Here is a 25,561-nt window from a genome sequence, read left to right on the forward strand (position 1 = left end):
CCCGAGGGCGTTTGCCGACATGCGTCTCCCCAGGTGGCTTTCGCACGCTGACCACTCTCCCTGCTCTGAGCCGGCCTGCGAGGCCTGTCCTGCAGGTCTCCTCCCGCACTTCCCCAGCGGGTCCTCCCCCTTCCTTCCATGCTTTCTCCTCCTCTGCCGGCCCCTAGAGTGTCCACTGTCCCCAGTGTCCATCCCTGCCCTTCTCCTTCATCACTAGGCGCATTCTCCTTGGGGGCTGGCCATTGCCAGGCCATGCCTGGGGACAGGGTGGGGAGGGACCGCTTAATCTCTGCTGATGCCTGAAGCCTGGTCTCCGCAGTACCTGCCCATGCCCTCAGGATGGCCACTGCAGGGCCAGACGGCCGGGTCCTTCCCACCGCCGGCCTGAGCCCACTGCCCCCTCTCCCGCATCCCTATCCTAGCAGAGGGCACCACTCACCTCCCCTAGCTGGTCAGTTCTGGAGTTGAAACAGAAATGCTCTTCTGGACGGTAGTGTTTCTCAACCTTGGCCCTACCGACATTCGGGGCGGGATCATTTTCTGCCATGGGACCCATCCAAGTGCATCCCAGCAGCACGCCCACCTCTACCCACTGGATGCCAGGAGCCCCCCACCACCACCTCAGCTGTGATGACAGAAGCGTCTCTAGACGCTGCCAGATGGCCCCTGGTGACACCCTTGCTGGAAAGGGCCAGGCGGGGAAGACCGCAGGCTCTGTGGGCCACGTGGCCTCTACTCGAACCATACAGCTCCTCCCTGCAAAGGCAGACAGGACCACAGACAATGAGTGGGTGCAGCTGGGCTCTGAGAAAACCTGATTTGCAAAGACAGGGGGCACACTGGATTTGGTCCACTTGGTCCTGAGACCGCAGCCTCCTGGTCCTTCTCGGATGCACCTGCTCTCTGGCGGGCTCCCCTCCGCATCCATCCCCTCCTGTTTCTTCTTTCGGGAATTTCCCACGCATCACCTCACTACACTGCCTGTGGTCTGGGCACTCTACTCAATTTCTCAGGATCGAGTCCGCTCTGACCCTAGGAAAACAGAAATCGTTTGAATCCTAACTAGGAAGATAACGCCCTTTACCCTGGGCCAGGCCCTGGGCTATAGGCTTTACCAATTAATTTAAACCTTTAGAACGGGTTCGGTCAGTAGAGGGAATGAAAGAGATTTGGGGAACCAACTTGTCCACAGAATCTGTGTGGGCCCCAAACCTTCATCCTATCCCAGGGATATCACGTGGACCATTTGCTGCTATCTCTGCCCGCTCCCCTGGCATCTTCCTCCTCCATCGTCTCCTTCGGTCTCAGACCCACTGAGACCACAGCCAGGGCCACGGGGCGAAGGGGTGGTGCTGGAGGCTCGCGGCAACACGGACCAACACCACCATCCCTGCACAGGCACGTGCCTTTGTGGGCACGCTGGCCAGGCGGAAATCTGGACCAGCAGCCCTGGGTGGCATCTCAGCGTGAGACCCGCGGTTCTGAGCATCTCGCAGTCCCGGCTGCCTCAGCCTGCTGGTATCTTTTCTGGAAGGTTTTTACATCACAGTTAAAAATCATTAAAAATGAAAGAGAATATGCTTTGTTTCTCATAAAGATGCTACTCCAGAGATTTCCGGTTGATCTCTCCTTTATCAAACCCCGGAAATGTCAGGTATGATACCCTTGAAGCAGCAGGTAGCCCTTATGAGGTTTCCTGAACATGCCCAGGAGCACAGGAAAAGGAAAAACAAAACAGAAAGGAAGGCAGCAACAGCATCATCAGTAGGAACAGAGCAGGGAGACGGGAAGGGTGAGGCCATGCCCCCTCCACAACCTGCTGCCTGTCCTCTGCTTTGCGTCTCTCGCAAGAATAGCAGGGACCCGGCACGGTGTCCGAGTACAGAGAGGGTGGTTTTTGTAGTTCCCCTGACTTGCCCAGCCCAGGACAGGATCAGCGGCTGCGGCCAGAGCTGCAGGGGCTCCATCTGCTCCCCACCCACCTGGAGGACAAATCCCCTCTCGCAGGACAAAGACGTGGGATGCCGCCTGTGTTGTTCAGTCGCTCGGTCCTGTCTGACCCTTTGCGACCCCATGGACTGCAGCATGCCAGGCCTCCCTGTCCATCACCAACTCCTGGAGCTTGCTCAAACTCATGTCCATTGAGTCAGTGATGCCATCCAACCATCTCACCCTCTGTCGTCCCCTTCTCCTCCTGCTTTCAATCTTTCCCAGAATCAGGGTCTTTTCCATTAAGTTGACTCTTCACGTCAGGTGGCCCAAGTATTGGAGCATCAGCTTCAGCATCAACCACCTGAGTGCAGTCACCGAAAGGGAGCCAAGTCGGGGGTGGTCCTCCCGTAAGCCAGGAATTGGCTTTCCCTTCCTGTCCCAGCCCCCCACGTCTGGCCTATAAGAAAATGAAAGTCGCTCAGTCACGTCTGACTCTCTGTGATCCCATAGACTAGACAGTCCATGGAATTCTCCAGGCCAGAATACTGGAGTTGGTAGGCTTTCCCTTCTTCAGGGGATCTTCCCAACCCAGGGATCAAACCCAGGTCTCCCGCACTGCGGGTGGTTTCTTTAGCAGCTGAGCGACCAGGGAAGCCAGGCCTCTAAGAAGCTCTGCGCAAGTTGCAGATCCAGATGTCAGGCAGGATTCAGTACACATCTGCTCTCTCAGATGGATAGATGGACGCTCCAACAGGTGCAGACAGGACAAGAGTGCTCGGGCTGGGATCTGAATCCAAAAAAGCTGAGTACGTCAGTGACTACCTGGGCCAGTCGGGTTGAAGTGCAGGTTCCTGGGCCCTGCCTTGGTGTTCTCACTGTGTGGGGACCGGCTAAGCTGTCACTTAGATTAGCATCACTTGAGTGCAGTTTAGTAAGGGGACAACGACACTCCATCCTAAAGGAGATCAGTCCTGAATATTCACTGGAAGGACTGATGCTGAAGCTGAAGCTCCAATACTTTGGCCACCTGATGCGAAGAGTCGACTCCTTGGAAAAGACCCTGATGCTGGGAAAGATTGAGGACAGGAGGAGAAGGGGACGACAGAGGATGAGATGGTTAGATAGCATCACCGACTCGATGGACATGAGTTTGAGTAAACTCCGGGAGTTGGTGATGGACAGGGAAGCCTGGCATGCTGCAGTCCATGGGTCGCAGAGTCAGACACAACTGAGCGAATGAATGGAACTGAACTGAATTGAAAGACAGTGAGATGTGGGGAGGGAGGCAGCGAGTGTAGGAAGACCCTGGAGTAATGACAGTAGGAAGGAAGGGATGGGGAGGCAGGTACTGGGGATCCAGGGAGTGACCACCCCGATCTCCCCTGACCTCCTCTCCAGCCTGATCTTTCTACTGGAGGCACGGGAGCCCACCCGATGAAGTGGTTTCAGATGAACCCCCAGGCCGACCTCCCAGCAGGTGCAGAAGGGACACAAGGGGAGTCAGCATACAGGAGCCTGTGCAGGGGAGCTCACTCATGAGTGGTACCCTGAAGACTTCCTACAGAAACTGAGCATCCCAATTGAGACAGGAAGCGGGCAGGGTTTAGGAAAATGACATAGTCCGAGGACACAACGTAAACCATTAGAACCAACAAGGTCCAAGGTGGCACACAAGTGGACCTCCACTAGACCTCGAGCCTCAGTATACGCTCGTTGTAGCACACCAGCAACCTACACCACACACCCCCACCCACAGGCGTCACGAGAGCTCCAAGGCTGACCATAAAAGGTCAGAAAGGAGGAGTCGTCTTTGATGTCTTCCATCAGTGTTTTATAGTTTTCTGTATACAGCTCTTTTGTCTCCTTAGGTGGGTTTATTCCTGGGCATTTTCTTTTTCTTGCAATGGTAAATGGGATTGATTCCTGAATTTCTCTTTCTGATTTTTCATTGTTAGTGTATAGGAATGCAAGTGATTTCTGTGTATTGATTTTGTATCCTGTAACTTTGCCAAATTCACTGATTAGCTCTAGTAATTATCTGATAGTATCTTTAGGGTTTTCTATGTATAGTATCAAGTCATCTGCAAACAGATGAGAGTTTTACTTCTTCTTTTCCAATGTAGATTCTTTTTATTTCTTTTTTTCTTCTCTGACTGCCATAGCTAGGACTTGAGAACTTTGTTGAGGAATAGTGATGAGCTTATCTGAAGGGCAGCAAGAGATACAGACATAGAGAACAGACTTATAGACACGTGGGGGATTGGGGAGGGAGGAGAGGGTGGGATGTACAGAGACAGGAACATGGAAACACATCCATTAACATCTGCAAAACAGATAGACAAGGGAAACTGGCTGTGTGACTCTGGGACCCAAACCAGGGCTCCGGAACAACCTAGACGGGCGGGAGGGGGAGGGAGGTGGGAGGGAGGTATGCATACCCACGGCTGACTCATGTTGCTGTATGGCAGAAACCATCACAATATTGTAGAGCAATTATCTTTCAATTAAAAATAAAGAAATTTAATCATAAAAGGTGGGGTGGCTCAATTCCTGGAAATCCCCACCCCTTCCCTCAAACAGCTTGAATACTCCTCTCACTCATTAGCCTACAAAATTACCACCCCTTGAGAGTCCCTTGGACTCTCAAGGAGATCAAATGCATCAATCCTAAAGGAAATCAATCCTGAATATTCACTGGATGGACTGATGCTGAAGCTGAAGCTCCAATACTTTGGCCACTTGAAGTGAAGAGCCCACTCACCAGAAAAGACCCTAATGCTGGGAAAGACTGAAGACAGGAGGAGAAGGAGGCAACAGAGGATGAGATGGCTGGACGGCATCATCGACTCAACGGACATGAGTCTGAGCAAGCTCCAGGAGATGGTGGAGGACAGGGAAGCCAGGAATGCTGCAGTGCAGGGGGTCGAAAAGAGTCGGACACAACTTAGCGACTGAACAACAACAATAATAACCGACAACCCCATACCTCGGATGCCCTCACCTTCTGAGATGGCCTCACCTTCTGAGATGGCCCTCCCCTTCTGAGATGGCCCTCCCCTTCTGAGATGGCCTCCCCTTCTAAGATGCCCTCCCCTTCTGAGATGGCCTCCCCTTCTGAGATGCCCTCACCTTCTGAGAGGGCCCTCACCTTCTGAGAGGGCCCTCACCTTCTGAGATGCCCTCCCCTTCTGAGATGGCCCTCCCCTTCTGAGATGGCCTCCCCTTCTAAGATGCCCTCCTCTTCTGAGATGGCCTCCCCTTCTGAGATGCCCTCCCCTTCTGAGAGGGCCCTCACCTTCTGAGAGGGCCCTCACCTTCTGAGATGGCCCTCCCCTTCTGAGATGGCCCTCCCCTTCTGAGATGGCCTCCCCTCCTAAGATGCCCTCCCCTTCTGAGATGGCCTCCCCTTCTGAAATGCCCTCACCTTCTGAGAGGGCCCTCACCTTCTGAGAGGGCCCTCCCCTTCTGAGATGGCCCTCACCTTCTGAGATGCCCTCTCCTTCTGAGATGCCCTCCCCTTCTCAGATGGCCCTCATCTTCTGAGATGGCCCACCCTCTTTCTATGGAGTGTGCATCTCCCTGGATAAACCTTTTTCCTCGTTACCATGGCTCACTCTTGATTTTTTTTCCCGCAAGAAGTCAAGATCCCACATCCGGCGGCCGTCCCAAGGACTCAGATGTGACCTGGGATGTGACCATCCTCTCGGGTCCCACTCTCTTTCCTGCAAAACAGGGAGGGCAAACTATTTCCTAGCGATGCGTGCCAACCTGCCTCCCGACAAATACAGATGACTGGTTCTCAAGTTACTTTACATCCTTTGGAAATGAACAGATCCTAGCTAGAAGGGACATCCATCCGGGCCTCACCTGGATTCTGCCATGCGTCCCACTGATGGACAGTTCGTGAACCCTGCCTAGCCTCCCACCATCCGATCTCAGCTCTTGTTGTTGCGGGGAGCTGTGTACTGGCCTTGGGGTCGGAGGCCCCATTAATCACTCATGTTCTGAGCGAGTGGGGGCTCATGCTCTGAGCCCCCATTAATCGCTGTTGGGCTTCCGGAGCACCACCTCCCTCATCGGTAAGAGGAGGCCACAGAGCCCTACCTGGCCCTACCTCTCGGAGGAGGTCAAAAGGTCAAGATCAAATCTGAGAGCTCTGCAAACTGTAAAGCACTCTGCAAAATTTCAACATCAAATGAACCTACGGAAGAGCTCTTTGAGCACTGCGCAATACCGTCTCCTCCCTGAAACCTCCTCGGCTAAACCCACAACAGGCCCAGACCACACACTGTGCATCAGAAGCCCACCTCCCCTGAGAGCCCATTCCCAAACTCCGCTTCCCATGCCCCTCAAACCTGAGCGCCGTGCAGACTGACAGTTCAGGTGGGCCCCCTCTCTCCAGCCACTGACCCACGGACGGCCTGCTGGTGGCCCCGGCTTCCCGTCAAACACCCGCACAGCATCTCTGATTTTCAGGGGTGGGGCAGAGCAAGCCCAGGTCAGCTAGAATCCAAAGGTGATTTTCATAAGCCAGGTCCTCCCCACTCTACAACAGAGCAAATACCATTGGTATTTGAATGGAAAGCAACAGAAATAAGGACAAGATAAAGGAAAGAAGGAGGCTTCCCGGTGGGGGCTAGTGGTAAAGAACCTGCCTCCCAGTGCGGGAGAGAGAAGACGCAGGTTCGTTCCCTGGGTGGGGAAGATCCCCCGGAGAAGGGTATGGCAGCCCACTCCAGTGTTCTTGCCTAGAGAATCCCATGGACAGCGGAGCCCAGCGGACTGAAGAACACAGGGTCGGGGGTCACAATGATACAACTGAAGGGGCTCAGCATGAAAAGGCAAGGAGAGTTTCATCTGGGTGTGTGCTGAGCGCTCTTGGTCAAGGGCAGACCTTCAGCCCGTTGGTCTGACCCAACACCGGCTTATCTTCCAGCCACCTTATCTCCATGCTGGCCTTAGCCTTCTTTCAAGTCAGCCAAAACTCATTTGAGGACTCTGACAAGGGCTGTGGGCTTTCTCTGTAGAAAACCAGCTATATCTATAAAGTTTTGCTTGACATGCTGGGACCTTAAGGACCCTCTCAATAGGCTGCTAGTAGTCCCATGTGGACACGCCTGCTATTGATGAAGATGATGTTCAAGGGGCCAAGGCTCAGGCCACCGAGATACCCCAAGCACACCTACAGCATCAATCAATGCTTTTCACAATTACTTTCAAAAAAACCAAAGGCAGAGATGAGGCTCTATGTTCATACAGGAAAACAGCAAATGTGAACAGGATTTATGATGGGAAATGATGAAGCGGGGAGAATCAAGTTTATGGAACCCAAAGTCCAAGGCTGCCCAGGAATTGGGGGTGGGGGGTGTCCTGTCCTCTACGAGCCAGGGCGAAGGGCTTGAGAAACTGTGAAGTATCTGGGGCAGGGCAGCCCTGGGGCCACATCAGTGACATGTTCAGAGGACTGATGCTTGGGGGCCCCTCGATACCGACACAAGCCAAGGGAGTCCCTGGGAGATTAAATGGCTTACCCATCTGGTGGGGTGGCAACCTCAGAAGGAGGGAGGGAGCAAGGGAAGGAAACAAGGAGGATAGGAGGGAGAGAGAGGGAAGGAGGGAGGGGAGGTACGTTTGCAAAAAGCCCCAGGGGAAGGTGAAAGCTCGACACCTCCTCACTCTGCTGGGCGCTTCACTGCCTGGTCCAGGCGCTCCTCCAGCCTGGACACCCCATGGCCCTGTCCCCTCGCTCCGATGGATCAGCAACAGACCCCACCTGCAAGTGAGCCAATCCACCATCTGCCTCTGGACCCAGCAACTAAGGATCTGCTCCAAAGGGTCAGCGGGCTCCAACCCACTTCCAAGAGCAGGGAGCTGGGAAGCAAAAGCACCCCAGGACAGGTCCTGCTCATGGACTGCTGGGCCGTGGCTGGTGGCCATTCCTCTGCACACCGGCTGGGCGGCAGAGGCCGGGTGACCAGGGCACATGCCACGTGATTCCTGAAAAGCGGTTTCATTTTTCCAACCCTGGTTCCCAGGTCCCTTGCGATCTGGGGGCTTGACCTCTGATCTGGGGGCTTGACCTCTGGATGTTTCCAACAAACCTCCACTGTTTCTCTTGAGCAAGCTGGAGTGCCTATTCCATCCCTTTTTATCTGAGAAACTTCTGACCTGGGCTCCATCTTTACAGGTGAGGAAACCGAGTTTCAAGGAAATTAGTTTATGCAAAATGCTTGTGCTCATTATTGAAATCTGTCTCTGCCTGGAAAAGATTAAAGCTGTAAGTTTTTGGCAGAGATGTTTTTCTGACCCCAAACAGACATTTTTCTGACCCAAGAATGAAACACATTCACTCTGTCCTCCCTGAGTTGCAGCTGGCCCAGTCAACTTCAAAAAACAGAAGAACGAGAGGGGAAAACTCCAGCCAGGGATGGGGACCCAGGGGTTTTCTGATTAGATTGGGAAGTTCTTTGTAGCCTACGCAGGTTTCAGCAGGGGGCTGGAAGGCTCTGGAAATAAACAACTGCGGGATCTTTCTTCCACTCACATTTTATCTCCACAGCCTCAAGTATGTCAAAAATGTCTCAGCGGTCCTCATGACACGCCTGCTTTAAGAAGAGTGAAAACGCAGGCTGGTGATGAAACTAAAACACAAGGCCTGTAAGACCACAGAGGCTGTTTTCCGTTTAGTACCTCTGCCCAAGCACTCAGGTTTCTCACCCGCCCGCATTCCCCAGACTTCACTCTGGAGGCAACTGACCTCACGGTCAATATGAGGTTTTTAATTTTTATTTAATATAAAATTTAATTTTATTAAATTTATTTTTAATAAATATTTTTAATTTAATGAGGCAGCCCCTACGTGACTGAGGCTTACTCATGCAGAGCTTCTGAAAGAGGCTGAGCACTGCTTCACATTCAAGTGATGTGTGGCCAGGTCCCCGCAGTGGTCCAGCTGCTGACCCACTGTGATGACAGGCCTCACCTCCAGGGGGGGTCCTGCAGGCCTGGGTGTCTGCAGTTAAGGATTCTGGCCTTGGCTGCACTGGCCCTGAGGACCTCAGAAAACTGGGATCTCCCTCGTCAGTACCGACAGGCTGGCGTCCAATTCAAACCTCAAGAGTAAACCCTTAAGTGGCTGCCAGGGCAGGAGGGCAGGGGGCAACAGGAGTAGGCCCTGAGCGGGAGGGGGGTCTTCTGAGGTGATGGAAAGATTCTGAGACCAGAGACAGGTGCTGGTCACATGACGCTATGAACTAAGTGCCAACTAGACTGTATACGTTTAAACGGTTGGTTGAATGCTATGCAAACTTCACGTCCAAAAACCCAAGCTCACGTAATCAGAAAATCTGGTGATACAGTCTGAAAAGTAACCCCTGAAGAGCAAGAATCTGTTTGAGTGTCCACGTGGACCAGACCTTGGCCAAGGCACTCCCTACAGGGAGGGTGGACGGGTCCACGCAGCTGGACAGCACCGATCTTTCAGACCACCCAACTCACTTCCTAACTGTAGCCTTGATTTTTAAGTAAATTTGCAGTTTTAAGAGAAAAACTTTAACCTGTTGGATTCACAAGTGATTTCTACTGGCCAGAGGGGGACTCAGGGATACTGGCCCCATAGCTCATGTGTCCTCCCAGTAAGGAAGGATGACTTGGGACATACAAACAAGCTTATTAATAATCCTCTGAACCTGAACTTGAATGGGGGCACTCTCTGAGCCTGACTTCTTGTCTGTAAAATGGACAGGATGTGTTCCTGGGCGGGAGGAGACCTAACATGCAGACAGCGGGTGAGCGAGGCTGGAGCTCCCGCCTCCACGGCCATTGGCAGGATCGTGGGAACTGGCCTTGACCCTGGTCTCCCATCGAGCCCCTCCTTGGTTGGCACACTCCCCGAGGAGCCATCGGGCCAAGCTCTGCTATTTGCCAGTTATGCTGGTCCATCACACGAGTCTTAAAGTGACAGGAACTGGAATCAGGCCTCATTCCTGCTCCCTCACCGGCTCCATCACCTTGAACAGCAGCATCCACTGGCCCTTTAATAAATGATTTCTGGTGGCGATAACAGGGGATCAGTAACAGGTAAAGAATCTGACGCCACGTGAGTGGGGAGTGAAGTACTAGGTCGCTTCAGTCGTGCCCGACTCTGTGCGACCCCATGGGCTGTAGCCCACCGGGCTCCTCTGTCCATGGGTTTCTCCAGGCGAGAATGCTGGAGTGGGTTGCCAGGCCCTTCTCCAGGGGATCTTCGACCTAAGGATCAAACCAGTGTCTCTTAAGTCTCCTGGATTGGCAGGCGGGTTCTTTACCACTATCGCCACCTGAGAAGCCCAATGTGTATGTAATTCCACGTGGGTGCCACTACATGCAAATCACAAAATTAGGCACTGGTAAAACCCCTTGAAGGTTTCCCTGGTGGCTCAGACAGTAAAGAATCTTCTGGCAATGCGGGAGACCTGGGCTGGATCCCTAGGTCGGGAACATCCCCTGGAGAAGGGGATGGCCACCCACTCTGGTATTCTTGCCTGGGGAATTCCGTGGACAGAGGAGCCTGGTGGGCTACAGTCCATGGGGTCGCAAAGAGTCAGACATGACTGAGTGACTAACACTTTCACAAAATCCCTTGATGCTCCTCCTCACAATGAACTTAGGACAAATCAGATCTTGAACATTAAGAAGCAAAGAGAAAACACTGCATTTGTGTTTCTGTAGGGGGAAAAAAGCCACAAAAAAAATGGCCAAATGTGTGAGGATCCCGTCTCTTTAAATGCTGGGAGACACATATCCACTCCCTAAAGCCCCCGCAGCCCTCTGCCATCTCCATGGCCAGGAGAGGTGTGAGCCCCGCTCTGGGAGCCCTTAATGACAGGATGGAGACCCCAGGGGCAAGGCCCACCCACCCTGCTTCCTCTTCCCAGGGGTCCTGCTGCCCAGGGTACCCTGGCTCAGTCCCAGAAAAAGCAAACCACATAAATGACACCCAGGAAACTGTTGGAGCCGAAAAGGGGTCCTAAGTAAAGCTCCCCGTTGACCTCCTGCTTTTCTCAAAAGGGGTCCACCCCGGCCAAGCTGTGCCCTCAATTCAAACCCAGAGGAGGTAACCTGGGCGGGGGGGCACAGGGCAGGGAGCCCAGCCACACCATCCCTGGTATCTACCAGGGTTATCTCCAGAGAAGAACCAAGCCACATGCTTGCTGTTTGAGTTCAGAAACCCCAGCTTTCCGGCCAATGCCAGTCCAAAAGAATGCGAGGAATGTGGATGCCTTTCACTGGGTTTCACTGCAAACCCAAACAGATCACAACCTCCAGGGCAAAGGCTTGCTGACAGCCGCTTCCTGGGCAGAGGTATTTTAAGTCCCTAAGACCTCAGTGGGGACCAGAACACTCCTGAATTCCTCACCCACTATTAAAAGCCACAGGGTCATAACCTGCAAACCTCCTGCAACATTCTTTCTTTATAGCACAGGCTGATACTAGAAAACAAAAAGATATGATATAAAAGGTGGGGTGGGGGTGGGGGTGGTGGTGAAAGCTGAAACAAAATTCCAATCAGCTGCCCCCAGGTGAACAGAAGACACACGGGATTTAAGGATAACCTGCACCTCAGACACTTTATCCGGAACAGCTTTTATTATTCAACTGGGCCTTGCAAGGATTTCCTGGCTTCCCTGGTGGCTCAAATGGTAAAGAATCTGCCTGCAATGCAGGAGTTCTGGGTTCAATCTCTGGGTTGGGAAGATCCCCTGGAGAAAGGAATGGCAACCCACTCCAGTCTTCTTGCCTGGAGCATTCCAGGGACAGAGGAGTCTGGTGGGCTACAGTCCATGGGGTCACAAAGAGTTGGACACGACTGAGCAACTAACATTGGACTCTACAAGGAAGCAGGGTCTGGGGTGTTCCATCTCAACCCCCTTCTTCAACCTGTGTCTGCAAAGGACCCCCTTTCATTATATCTGATCCTTTTCACCCCCAGTTGGAAAGTCTCCTTTGTTTTTAAACATGAAGTCTGCAGCATGTTACGCAGATAATCTGACCCAGCTGATTGTACAATAGAAGGTTTTTCCTACTATTATCGTAGGTCACGGGGATAAAGATCAAGAACAGCAAATATCTGAGAACGTTCTACCCGGCCACCATTCACTCTCCCTTCTTTCTGCCAACTCACTTCTTCCTCCTGAGCAGTGGCTAAAGCTTCCTGCTCACGTTTTCTGCCAACCTTACACTCCTTTCCCAGAACACACCTGTCCCGGGGCCACACAGAGCCAAAGGCATCGCATCTCATCACTGGTGGCCATTGTTCCAGAAGCTCGGAACCTCTCCAGCTTTAAGAATAAAGCTCCTTTGTGCAAACACACAGGACAGCCAACCTGGGCTCCGTCCCCCCGCTTTCAGGGAGGCAGACAAGCGGACTAGCTGGTTTCTGGGCAGAGCGAGAACGTGTCATCGATGGACACAGAGGGAAGTCACCGAGGTAAACAGAAACCTGGAGCTGTTCTGGGAACTCGCCCGTGCCAGGCACGCCGGTGACCTCTGACCTCCTGCAGGCACGTGGAGCGCTGACGAGGAGGAGGTGAAGACAGGCCCGTGCGGGGATGGACGGTGCTGCAGGGTCTGGGGGAAGCGACTTCTCCCTCCTGAGAGGCTGGCGGGCACTCCAGGCACGCCCCGTCCTGGGGGTGACGCCGCCCCCTCCGCGGGACAGGCCCCGGTGGGGGGCGCACTCCGTCGCCCTGCCTGCATCGCTTACCTGTCACCGGCCCCAGCTCCCTGACGTCAAAGCCCCAGCCCCAGGACGCGGCCTTCTGTCCAGAGAAGGGAGACGCTGCAAGACAAAAGGGGAACAGAGACTGAGAGCCAGTCTTGCGCAGCTGAAGAGCTCATTCCAGCTCTTTCCTCAAGGCTCTTTCACATCTGGAGCCGGTTACGCTGGCCACTGCGTTTACCGGGAAAGATGAGGGTGGCGGTGCAGGCTGGAATCGCCCCGGAACCCTTTCCATTCCGGCTGCCAGGTGCGTGGCCGGCTTTCTAGAACCCCCTCCCAGAAAGAGGCCCTCTACCAGGTCACGGCCCTGCTGGGGCAGCCACTCTGCCGTAAGAGGATGACCCCCACCTCCCACCCAACCCCGACAAGTGGGAAAGGGCTGTCCAGGGTTGGAGCGTCTGTGGGGTCTCAAGGGCTTCCCTCTGCACCCCCAACCTCAGGTCCCTTCCAAAGGGTCTGACCCCAAGAGTGCACCCCAGTAACTTGCGCCACAGTTGGCTTCCAAGAGCCCAGTCACCACGAGGGCATTTTTGGCTTGTTTCTTCTCAAGGCTGTATTATCTTCCCTCACCTGCTATCACTTCTGCAGAGATGGGCAGTGCAGCCTCAACAGAATAATCTTATCAGCTAAGCCCAAGAGATGGATTCCCTTATGGCTTGCCAGCAGTGGGGTTTCCTCCCCACTTGCTGGTCACTTAGGAGGTGGTGACTAACAGTAACAAAGGAGCCCATGTTTGCAATACGTTCCTTAAACAAGGATGATGATGGACGGTGGGATCGAAGGTACCACCATGGCACAACACCCTGGCCTTCTGAATGGGAGTAACAGAGCTGCTCCAGGCTTTACAGGAGCCCTGCACCTGGCCAGCCTGTGAAATAGGAGGAAATCCCATCCTGGGCACCTTCCCCAAATCACTGTCCTCCCCTGGAGCAGACCCTCAGCCACGTTATCAGTCCACATGCAATTACAAGGAGCATCACAGGAGGGCAAGAATTATCCCGAGATGCTGGGGCTGGTCTTCATAGCACCGTTTCCTCTGGGGCTTCCATGGCAAAATGAATTCCAGATGCACAGAAAGGTGAGAGGACAGGCTGAGAGGCATGGAAGGAAATCAACCAGAAGGAAAGAGAAAATCCAGCTCTTGTACACTTAACTCTTAAGGTAGAGACAGACCTCAGTGCACAAGGAATGTAGGAAACACGAAGGCAAAAGGAAAAACCCCAGTGAAATCAATGAATGCTACAAAAAGGCAGCAACAACCTGGGGAAATATATCTGAATGTGACAAAAGATTCAGACCCCGAGAAGTTCAGAAAATGCAGGGTGGGGTAGGACATTGAAGGCTCAGGATGCAGAGGCCACTGTACACCCATCACCTGGATTCTGGGTGCATCTGCAGACCTTGGCGTGTCAGCGAGTTGCTCGCGGGACCCCAAAGACTGTCTAGGCAGGGCAGATGAGAACCTCGCACTTTAAAAGGGGCGGAGGTACTGGAAAGGCCTGGGGGGAGTGAAACAGTGCAGGGGTGGCCTCTCAAAAGTGGGTTTTTGGTATTTTAATGCTGTTCCCTGGTAGCTCAGTTAGTAAAGAATGCGCCTGCAATGCAGGAGACCCTGGTTCAATTCCTGGGTCAGGAAGATCCACTGGAGAAGGGATAGGCTGCCCACCCTAGTATTCTTGGGCTTCCCTTGTGGCTCAGCTGGTAAAGAATCCGTCTGCAATGTGGGAGACCTGGGTTCAATCCCTGGGTTGGGAAGACCCTGCAGAAAAGGGAAAGGCTACCCACTTCAGTATTCTGGCCTGGAGACTTCCATGGACTGATGGGGTTGCAAAGAGTCGGACACGACTGAGTGACTTTCAGTTTCACTTTCAATCTTTTCAGTTTGCTCTATGGTGTGAAGGGCATACATCTCTGTTGTCCTTTTTTTTCTTTTTAAGGGGCTTCCCAGGTGGCACTAGTGATAAAGAACCCGCCTGCCAGTGCTTGAGATGCAGATGTGGGTTTGATCCCTCGGCTGGGAAGATCCCCTGGAGGAGGCAAATGGCAGCCCACTCCAGTATTCTTGCCTGGAGAATCCCATGGACAGAGGAGCCTGGTGAGCTACAGTCCTTGGGGTCACAAAGAGTCTGACATGACTGAAGCGATTTGGCATGCACGCATGCACCAGTCTGAGAACTTGGGTGTCTCCTTTGCTTTATAAACCATCCCCTCCCTGGCATCTAGGCTGGGGGGACAGGACTTGCTACCCTCCCTCCTGTCCAGGTGGTCACTCTGTTGGACCTCTCACCTCTGCACGGGTCCACCTGCAGGCCCTTCAGGAAGGGCAAGAAGGGGTCGGGGGTTGGCAAGGCCACAGAGTCTCATGCAAAGAGTATCTCTAGTGGTCAATGGCCTCTACTTCCCACATCTACATCATGGCTCTCCCTAAAGCCCATTTTCCAGATGCAAAATAGCTGTGTGCTCTGCACAACCAGAGGAGACCACCACCAAGTCTTTTATGAGAAGGGGAGGACTTTATGAAGAGGGGAGGACTGCGTTTCCTCTCCCAGTCCAATTACAGCATCCTCAGTCAACGCAGCTTGAAGTGCTGGATCACTCTGCATTTTAGGCAAGAGCCTAGGAAACCACTGGGCTTTTCTCTTGCTTCAGCAGGCTCCTGAAGCTCTGTTCCCTCATAGGGATTCCTGGTAAGGTTCCTAGATAGATCTGTGGCAGGACAGGTGCACACCCGGAGCCCTCTACCCGCTCAGTGTTCATGACTCTGGCTGTGAATGGGCGTGCCTGTGAGGTCCAGGGTACGGGGACTAGGTGAACAGGACCAGCCCCTTCCCACCGCCCCAGCTGCAGGCTCTACCTCTCTGGAAGCCCCAGGTTTCTGCACAAGGACCCGCTGACCTGAGAGGAGAGGGATGTGGTCCTTCAGCCAAGGAGGGAGCCGCCAGAAGCCAGGGGCCCATCAGTCCCCACAGCCCCCAAAGAAAACACAGGACTTAGTGTATACGGATCAAGTTAGGCCCAAATCCTGGAGTCTAGAAGATGCCCGATGTCCTGATTTCGTGGTTTGTTTCCAGACACATCAATGCTGTTACTGCCGAAGTTCGGGGGGAATCTCCAAGAACCACAGAGCTGTCATAAAGCAATACTGAGAAGGCTCTGTTGTCTTCAGGAACCTCCAAACAAGACCACAGTCCAGTGAGGACACCACTGACATCACTGCCCTGCATCACTGCAGCTGCTTCATCCACAGCTTACCATCTTGGCAGGTGATGGGATGACAGGGCTTATCCTACCTGAGGACATCTGGAAAACTCAGCAGGTAAACTTAGAGGCTCAAGAAACTTAGACGGGAAGCTATTCAAAGACATAGCCTCATCCTAAAGTCTCGCCCCAGGACAGGTCCCAACGAGACACTCGGCCATTCTCTCCTCATGCCTGAGGTTATGGCCAAAATCATGCCCCCATCCCATGCACACAGGCATCCCAGGCGGCACTAGTGGGAAAAGGAACCCACCTGTCAATGCAGGAGACAAGAGACTCAGGTTCCATCCCTGGGTCGAGAAGATCCCCTGGAGAAGGAAACAGTGACCCACTCCAGCATTCTTGCCTGGAGAGTCGCACGGATAGAGGAGCCTGGCAGGCTATAGTCCATGGGGTCGCAAAGAGTCGGACACGACAAGCAGCGTAGCAGGCACACACCCACCCCGTGGATACGCTGAAGCCCTAGCCACCAGACCCTCAGAATGTGACCATATTTGAAGAAAGGGTCTTTACAGAGGTAATTCAGTGAAAACGAGGTCATGAGAGGGAATCCAAACCCAGTTCGACAGGTGTTTTCACACAGGAGGAAATTTGGAGGCAGATACACAGATAGGGAGAACTCCACATGAGGATGAAGGCGCCCCCAGGACGATGCGTCTACAAGTCAAGGTTGCCAGCAAACCAGTACAAGCTGGGGGAAGCCTGGGACCATGTCTCCCACATAGCCTCAGAAGGAACCGACCCTGCAGACACTCCATGTTGGACTTCCAACCTCCTCTGTACCGGGAGACGATACATTTTTATTGTTTAAGCACCCAAGCTCGCGGATCTTTGTTACGGCACCCAAGCCAACTCATACAACCAGTCTCATACAACATACAACAAACCAGAAGAAGGGGTCCTCATGAGGCCACCTGTCTCAGAGCTGAAAGTGACAGGTTCAGAAACACTCTGAAACATTCCCTTTGCTCAACCTACAGCTTGGTTCGTGTTAACCCCATGAGAGCTGGCCACCCTGCAGTGCCAAGCCTCTCAGAGCAGGACCCACGTGGCCCTCTAATGTCACTGAACACCCAAACCTCCATGCTTTGCTCCTACAATCCCAGCATGTGCTCAGTGGCCCGGCATCTACACAGTCGCCCAGCACAGTTCTTCACAGCTGGAGGAAAAGCATTTTTAGGGTGGTTCTGGGGAAACTGACCTATTACCTGGGTTTCTAACCATCACAATGGACACGTATGGATCCACCGGCCAGAGGGTCCTTTACATCGGGCACCTGTCAGTATCTAGACTGGGATCTCTCCAGGGCAAGATTCGGTCTCACCCACTCTTGTGCCCACCACACCTGAAAACACCAAAGTAGGAGCACGAAAGCACAAAACAGAGCCAAACCCAGCCCAACAGCTGTCTCTGCCCATGAATGAAGAGGGTTTTTCAATAGAGAAAGCACATAATAATACATAAAAATCATATGAAATGTTTTAAAAATATGAAATTCAGATCGCAGTGTGCAGAAGCACAGTTTAATTGAACACAGGCACCCTGTCCGTTTATGGATTTGTCTGTGGTTCTGCTGTGAGTCGATGACACCCAAAGGTAACTGCCACAGACACCTGAGGGGGCTGCAGAGCGGAAACACTGCCTGACCTCCTACAGGGAAAGTGCGCCGACCCCGGTCTACACCAGCCCTATGCAGGCTGCAGGGCAGAGGCCAGCCTGGGGTAGGCTCAAATCACAGAGGTCGGCAGCACCCACGGGGCATGGCCAATGCCCGAGGGCTGGGCAGCATCTGAGACGGCAAGAGGAAGGGAAGGGCAACAATGGGAGGTGTGGCTTGAAAAGGAAGCAGGAATGGCCCAGAGGTAGACTTTATCAACCAGAAACTGCTTCCTAGAGCCCGCTCCAACCTGCGAGGGGAGAGCTCTGGGCCCCTCTGGGCACAGGTTTGCACCCCAGGTCCCTCTGCAAGAGATGCTCACGTGAGCATCGGGGCCCAGGCCTGGCGGTGGACTTCACTCTTGGGTCTCCATTGTTTATGGAAGAAAGGACAAGGCAACCAATTTATAAAACTGAGAAAATTCATGCTTCTGCAGACAGACCTTGGTATTTAACGCTAACAAAATAAACACTAGTGAAACAACAGTCCTTAGGTGTGTGGTGGGTGAGACAGCCAAGCGAAAGTAACACCTGGTCTCTGGGGAAACCTCTCTTACAGAGAATACAGAACTGCTTCACCTTCCTCTCCTAAAATTTCATAGTATTTCCGATTTTATAGACTGGGGGGCAAGGAACAGCCTTTCCTCTCTCGTGGAGGAAGCCTGGATTGACTGTGAAGCACAGAAGGTGGGTTACTGAGACACCTGTCGACCAGATGCCCGCAGTGACTTCACCCTACACACCTGTACATTCCCACCCGGCGCTTGGCACAGTATCAAGTTGGTCGTTTGGTTCATGGTTCGTGGCCGGCGTTCTGCGCATCCTTCCTCCCCAGCAGGGTGGGGACGAGGGTGGAGGCTCCCGTGTGTGGGGGTGACCTGTGCCCACTCGCTCTCAGGTATGTGGACGCCCACACCTGTGGCCACAAGGCTGCCTTCTCCTCCTCCTCTGGGCTTCTGCTCCCACTGGATGGAGCTGATGGGCTTTGCTATGGACATTTTAATGGATCTAATTATCACATAAATCATCACGGGAGATGAGCAGCTTCCAGGACCAGTCAAGTGGAATATTTTGTAAAGACCTGATAGTGAGGAATCACTTAAAACAGGCTGGCAAACTAGACCACATTAAACATTTAAGAAAATAAAATAAAATAAAACTCCGGAACTCTTGACTCAGGCTGCTTTGTCAGCCTTTGTGTCAACCCTTGACTCTAAATGGGGAATCGGGACTTCCCTGGGGGCACAGTGGGTAAGAGTCTGCCTGCCAATGCAGGGGACAGAGGTTTATTTCTTATCCGGGAAGGGCCCACAGGCAGCAGATCATCTAAGCCCGTGTGTTGCACCACCGAAGCCTGTGCCCTAGAGTCTGTGCTCGCCAACAAGAAGTCATCACGATGAGATGTCCGCATGCGCAACTAGAGTAGCCCCTGCTCCCCGCAACTAGAGGAAGCCCGCGTGCAGCATCAAAGACCCGGTGCAGCCAAAAACAAACAAATAAATATAATGAATGTAAAAAAATAAATGGGGAATCGTGAGGCTGTACTAGGCTGTGGTCCATGCATGCCAGATACAGTCATCAAACACACACTCAGAGAAAGACCTTCACCCAATGTAGGAAGACTGGAAGATCCATGGACACTGGTTTTTTTCCTTTAAAAAAAAAAATTCTAATTCTTCCAGGCTTTGACTAACTTTTTCCACTCACTGACTAATTACTTAGGACCTTTACAATCTGACCCGGGTCACAGATCTGGGCTCCCAGAAGGGCTGGAGGTTTAAATCCGACATCATGACAATCCCCACTGCAAAGCTGATGAAGGAGCTTCCAAGAAGTCTGAAGTTTTCCATCCTGACTGTAGCCTGTTCCTCTGAATAAGTGGGGAGGTGGCTCCAGCCAGAGGTGGGGTGTGTGAGATGCCATATGGATGGGGAAAGCCTGGACACAGAGGTTTCTGAGATGACCCCATCAGATCCGAAGACTTGCATTCCAGCTCTGCCCTTCATGGGCCTGACAACCTCTGCCAGCTTACCTAACTTGACTCTGGGTCTGGGCTTCCTCAAGTGTAAAACTGGGCTCTCCATGTCATGCTGGAGATTGCTCTTTAGCTTTTGTTTTCTCTACTCTATCATCTCTTTTTCTCCCTATCACATAGAGTAGACTCTTCCCATCTTTTCTGTTAGTCTATGGACTGCAGGGAGATATCAAACCAGTCAATCCTGATGGAAATCAACCCTGAATATTCACTGGAAGGACTGATGCTGAAGTCGAAGCTCCAACACTTTTGCCACCTGATACGAAGAACTGACTCATTGGAAAGGACCCTGATGCTGGGAAAGATTGAGGGCAGGAGGAGAAGAGGGCAACAGAGGATGAGATGGTTGGATGGCCTCATCGACTTGATGGACATGAGTTTGAGCAAGCTCTGGGACATAGGGAAGCCTCTGAAAGGACAGGGAAACCTGGCATGTTGCAGTCCATGGGGTCACAAAGAGTTGGACACGAGTTAGCAACTGAACAACAACAACGTGGGCCACATTAAGGGCAGAGACCCTGCCTTTCTCTTCTTTGAAACATCAAAGTCCAGAGATACAGCCAAATGCATAATAGAAATCTCACGATTATGCTTATGGCATAAATGGCTGAGAACGAAACTTCTTCTGTATGAATGAGGCGGTGGTTCTCAAACAAGGGCACATACCAGGCTCACCTGGAGGGTTTGTTAAAACATAGACTGCCGGTCTCCACCGTGAGGGCTGGGCCAGGCCTGAATGTGTATTCCCAACTTGCTCCCAGGTGATGCTGGCGCCACTGGTCCCTGGCCCACACTGATACTACGTGGGGTACCTGACAACAGTGCGCTTCTCCACCTGACCTCCTGGAGGTTGGAGGGGGGCAGGGTCAGCACCATTGTGTCCTCAGCAGACTCAGTAAGTGAGGTTCAGCGGGGTTTCAATGACTGACCGAGGTCAAGAAACGGGAAGCTGAGATCATAACCCACTGGTCCAAAGCCGCCCCCAGGACCTCGATGAACAGAAAAACAGCCAAGCACAAAGAAAACAGAGGCAGGCAAAGCAGGCTGCAGGCAGACCGGATGTCTCTGCCTGAGGGCATCAAATGCCAGCCCGGGTTCCAGCGCTACCCTGCCTTCCTTCTTTCCTCTTCCAAGGCAGACATTATAACCTCCCCCATCTCAAGTCTCCTAAAGTAAGAAGAAGTACACCATCCTGCCTGGTGTTCATGAGCTGCAGGAAGGGGGGCTTTTGCGCCAGGCCTGGGAGCCTCCCGACAAACCCAGAGGAGGCGGAAATACTGGGACAATCAGCGTGTGCAAGCGCAAACCCTATTTGAACAGAGCCTCAAATCCTGGCTTCGGCCGCTGAATCTGAGGCCTGGGACATGCACCCTTGCTCCTTGGCGCCCAGCAGGCAGGGTGGGGAACTGCCCAGCCTCGAGTGCGTGCTGGCAGGGCCTGGCACACGTGGGCTCCAGCACGGTCCCTTTTCTGCCAGGACTCCAGCAGGCACCTCCTTCCCCAGAAGTGCCCTCCTGTGGGTCACCCCTCCCTGAATGGGGTTAGGGGGGAAGACCTGTCAAAGTGAGCACCACCCACCCTCTGACCTCGCAGATTCTTCTTCCTGGAGGTCACGTCTTCACCCCGGCAACCTCTCATCTTAGCAACAGTGAAAGAGGCGGAGATGGAGCCTGAGCCCTCCCCCTGCTAACAGTGGGCCTTTTCCAGCTCAGCTGACCCCAAATCCCCTCCACGCCGGGCTCACCTCCCAAGAGCCCCCTTCCCCTCTCAGCTCTACAGAGTGCGCTGGGGGGGCCTCCGCCTGCCTTGCTGTTGGACTGGGGTACCATTCAGTTCCCAAAACCTAGCCAAAGCTGCGGGAAAAGGGCGGAATCCCTCCTCGAAGAGAACATGGATTGCTTTGTCATTTGTTAATCTGCTGTGTACCCCAGCCCACTCCCACTTCTAGATAACATGCCCTACCCTCACAGATATGCAGAAACGGGTCAGAAACAGACGCACTGCAACAAACATTTTCTGAAGCCCAAGACCCAAACCAGGTTATAAGAGGACAGTGTGTTTTTATTCATTTCCCCCAAAATAAATCCCCAGTTTCTAAAATCTCTCCATTGAGATAAGTAGAATGTTATCCAGAAATTCAAGGTAGTTCCCAACCCCTGGAACAGCTTACTTTTGTAACAAGACTTAAAAAAAAAAAAAAAAATGCAATCTTCAATACACATAGATAAAGAAAATGCCAACTTGAAGCTATTTCAACAGATGCCTGTGTGCTGGGGAGGTGGGCATTTGGGGAGACACTCGTATTGATGGACACATGCTTGGGTGACCCTTACCCGCCACCAGCAAGGCTGGACCAAGGGCACAGCTCAATGGGGTCACTTCCCTCTCTGACCCCACAGCTCTAACTACAGGCTGGAATAGGTATGTGGAACCGGGTCATGTCAGAACACCCTGGCCCAGGTGGCTATTAGGGACAAGAAAGGTGGGTTCCATTGGCCATCCTTCACTCCCCGCCAGGGCCACGTGAGCCTCTCTGATGAGCCTCTCCACCCAGCGACTGTTCTACACAGTAACACCTCTGTCATCAGCAACCAGCAATCAGGCGTGAAAGGTTAACACAACTGTGAACACAGCTCAAGCCCTCCTGGCTGGTGCTCATTTGGCTCTGAGGGACAGGAGGTTAAGTGTCAACAGATCGCTCCGTCATCTCCCAAATCTGCACTTGGGCTCTGTTCCCTGCAAGGTACAGAAGGGCTGGCAAGATAAATAAAACCAATGGGTCCTGCACTCTAGACGGGAAATAAGAGACAGCAGGGACCTGAACATAGACAAGGCTGGGGGCTTCCCTGGCAGCTCAGTGGTAAGAATCTGCCTGCCAATGAAGGAGACACGGATTCAATACCTGGTCCAGGAAGATGCCACGTGCGGAGAAGCAGCTAAGCCCGGGAGGCACGACTACTGGGCCCTCGAGCCCTAGGGCACATGCTCAGACAGACAAGAGAAGGCCCTGCAGTGGGAAGCTCCTGTGCCTCAACTGGAGAGGAGCCCCTGCTCTCCGCAATTGGAGAAAAGCCCGTGTGGCACGGAGACCCAGCACAGCCAAAAAAAAACAAAAGGCTGAAAATGGAAGACGCCAAGACACACAGCTGCTGGTGTGAGCCCAGAACTAGACGGAGAGAAAACTGGATGGAGGAGGGGCTCCTGGGAGACGGGGAAGGAGGCACCGCCTGCACTGACCGGGTTCCAAACAGGTATCAAGAGAGGATGCTACATACAGGGGTCAACAGTCCCTCTGCGGGCGAGGTGCTTGGTGCCTCTGTGTTCCCATCACTCCTCACACATGCATTTGAACTTTCTCCAAGCCTCGCCCGAACACCGTCTGCTTCACCGACCGCGGACACTCATGAAGACACGCCTGGGAGGCTGTCTCAGCTCTCGCTGGAGGGGGCGCTGAAATAGCTGCCTTTCTCAGGACCCACAGGGAGCGTGAGTCTGGATTTAGTGGAGGCCACACTGTATTGGCTTTGTGTACAACGAGTCACCCCTCACTGTGCTGTCAGGATACCCTCCAGGACTTCCCTGGTGGTCCAGTGGTTAAGAATCCACCTGCCAATGCAGGGGACATGAGTTCGATTCCTGGTCTGGGAAGATTCCATGTGTCACAAGGCAACTAAGCAGGACAGCTACAGCCACTGAAGCTTGCGTGCTGCAACCACTGAAGCTCTGCACCGAGAGCCCGTGCTTTCCAACGAGAAGCTGCTCAGTGAGACGGCCAGGCACTGCATCTAGAGAAAGCCCACAAGCAGCAAAGAAGACCCAGCACAGCCAAAAAAGGAAGAAGACCATACCCTCCATATGGGCGGGTGTGACCCCCATCACAGCGCCACAGGCCCCAGCCCTCACTCAGCCTTCAGGGCACACTCCTGTGGCTGCCCCATCCCCCAGAGGAACCATTCTAAGGTTCTTCAGGAGGGCCCCCAGCAGTCACAGTGACCATGAGCCCACTGACTCCCCTTGTACTTGCCTCCCTCACTTCCTCATGTTGCCCTCCTGCGTCCCCACTGCTGCTTCTGGGGACCACCTCTCCCCAAAATGTCAATCCCCAGAGCCCTCCTCGGACTCTGCACTTGGGGATCCCAAACAAGAAGAGATGGCAAATGTCAAGCTGGCACTTGGCCACTAGGCCTTTTTTGGCCAAGACACAAGCTGAGTGACATGGGTGCATTATTTCTGGCCAGTTCTGGCCAAAGCCAGCATGCTATTTTGTATCGCTAGGAACTCCCAATTTAGAAAGCCAACGAAATATTCTGTTCCATTAATAAGATACACATACACACAGCTAAATCTGGAGAAAAGCAATTGACATTTTTATAATTGGTTCAGTTCAGTTCAGTCGCTTAGTCATGTCCAACTCTTTGTGACCCCATGAACCACAGCATGCCAGGCCTCCCTGTCCATCACCAACTCCTGGAGTCCACCCAAACCCATATCCATTGAGTCGGTGATGCCATCCAAACATCTCATTCTCTGTCGTCCCCTTCTCCTCCTGCCCTCAATCTTTCCCAGCAACAGGGTCTTTTCAAACGAGTCAGCTCTTCGCATCAGGTGGCCAAAGTATTGGAGTTTTAGCTTCATCATCAGTCCGTCCAATGAACACCCAGGACTGATCTCCTTTAGGATGGACTGGTTGGATCTCCTTGCAGCCCGTGGGACTCTCAAGAGTCTTCTCCAACACCACAGTTCAAAAGCATCAATTCTTTGGTGCTCAGCTTTCTTCACAGTCCAACTTTCACATCCACACATGACCACTGGAAAAACCATAGCCTTGACTAGACGGACCTTTGTTGGCAAAGTAATGTCTCTGCTTGTTAATATGCTGTCTAGGTTGGTCATAACTTTGACTTTGACTGTGTGGATCACAATAAACTGGAAAATTCTGAAAGAGATGGGAATACCAGACCACATGACCTGCCTCTTGAGAAAACCTATATGCAGGTCAGAAAGCAACAGTTAGAACTGGACATGGAACAACAGACTGGCTCCAAATAGGAAAAGGAGTACGTCAAGGCTGTATATTGTCACCCTGCTTATTTAACTTATATGCAGAGTACATCATGAGAAATGCTGGCCTGGAAGAAGCACAAGCTGGAATCAAGATTGCCGGGAGAAATATCAATAACCTCAGATATGCAGATGACACCACCCTTGTGGCAGAAAGTGAAGAGGAACTAAAAAGCCTCTTGATGAAAATGAAAAACGAGAGAGAAAAAGTTGGCTTAAAGCTCAACATTCAGAAAACTAAGATCATGGCATCTGGTCCCATCACTTCATGGCAAATAGATGGGGAAACAGTGGAAACAGTGTCAGACTATTTTTCTGGGCTCCAAAATCACTGCAGATGGTGATTGCAGCCATGAAATTTTTACATTAAAAACATATAAATCCACTGCAGATCATGTCCAGGCTGAGGGCCATCAGGGCTCACAGTCCCCAAGGAACTCCTGACTTGCAGCTGGGACTGGATCCCAGGGCAGGCGCCACGGTCGCAGCCCACAGGTCACCCTCACATTCTGAAAGCATCATGAGCTCTGGTCCCCACCCCTTACACCTGAAATAAGCAAGTGAAGGTGTTAGGCGCTCAGGCGTGTCTGACTCTTTGCGACCCCGTGGACAGAACCCACCAGGCTCTTCTGTCCATGGGATTCTCCAAGCAAGAATATTGGAGTGGGCTGTCATTCCCTTCTCTAGGGGATCTTCCCGATCCAGAGATTGAACTCGGGTCCCCTGCATTGCAGGCAGATTCTTTACCGTCTGAGCCACCAGGGAAAGTTTCTTATTTACACCTGGGCTTGGCTCAAACATCACCTCCTCAATCCCCAGGCTTCCGTGTTCCTTTCCTAGGGAAAGCATGTGACAGTCCT

The 25,561-nt window shown here is 52.7% G+C and overlaps 1 protein-coding gene across 2 annotated transcripts in view; it reads right to left on the reverse strand.

Moving 5' to 3' along the window:
- Window positions 1-25,561, reverse strand: part of SH3BP4 (SH3 domain binding protein 4) — a 99,699-nt gene that overhangs the window by 45,054 nt on the left and 29,084 nt on the right. For both annotated transcript variants that reach the window (XM_018040868.1, XM_018040876.1), the window contains exon 2: window positions 12,677-12,751. The gene's annotated coding sequence lies outside the window, so the exon portion shown is untranslated. The remainder of the gene's footprint in view (window positions 1-12,676; window positions 12,752-25,561) is intronic.

Source organism: Capra hircus, chromosome 3, assembly GCF_001704415.2.
Source record: "Capra hircus breed San Clemente chromosome 3, ASM170441v1, whole genome shotgun sequence".
Classification (NCBI taxonomy): Eukaryota; Metazoa; Chordata; class Mammalia; order Artiodactyla; family Bovidae; genus Capra; species Capra hircus.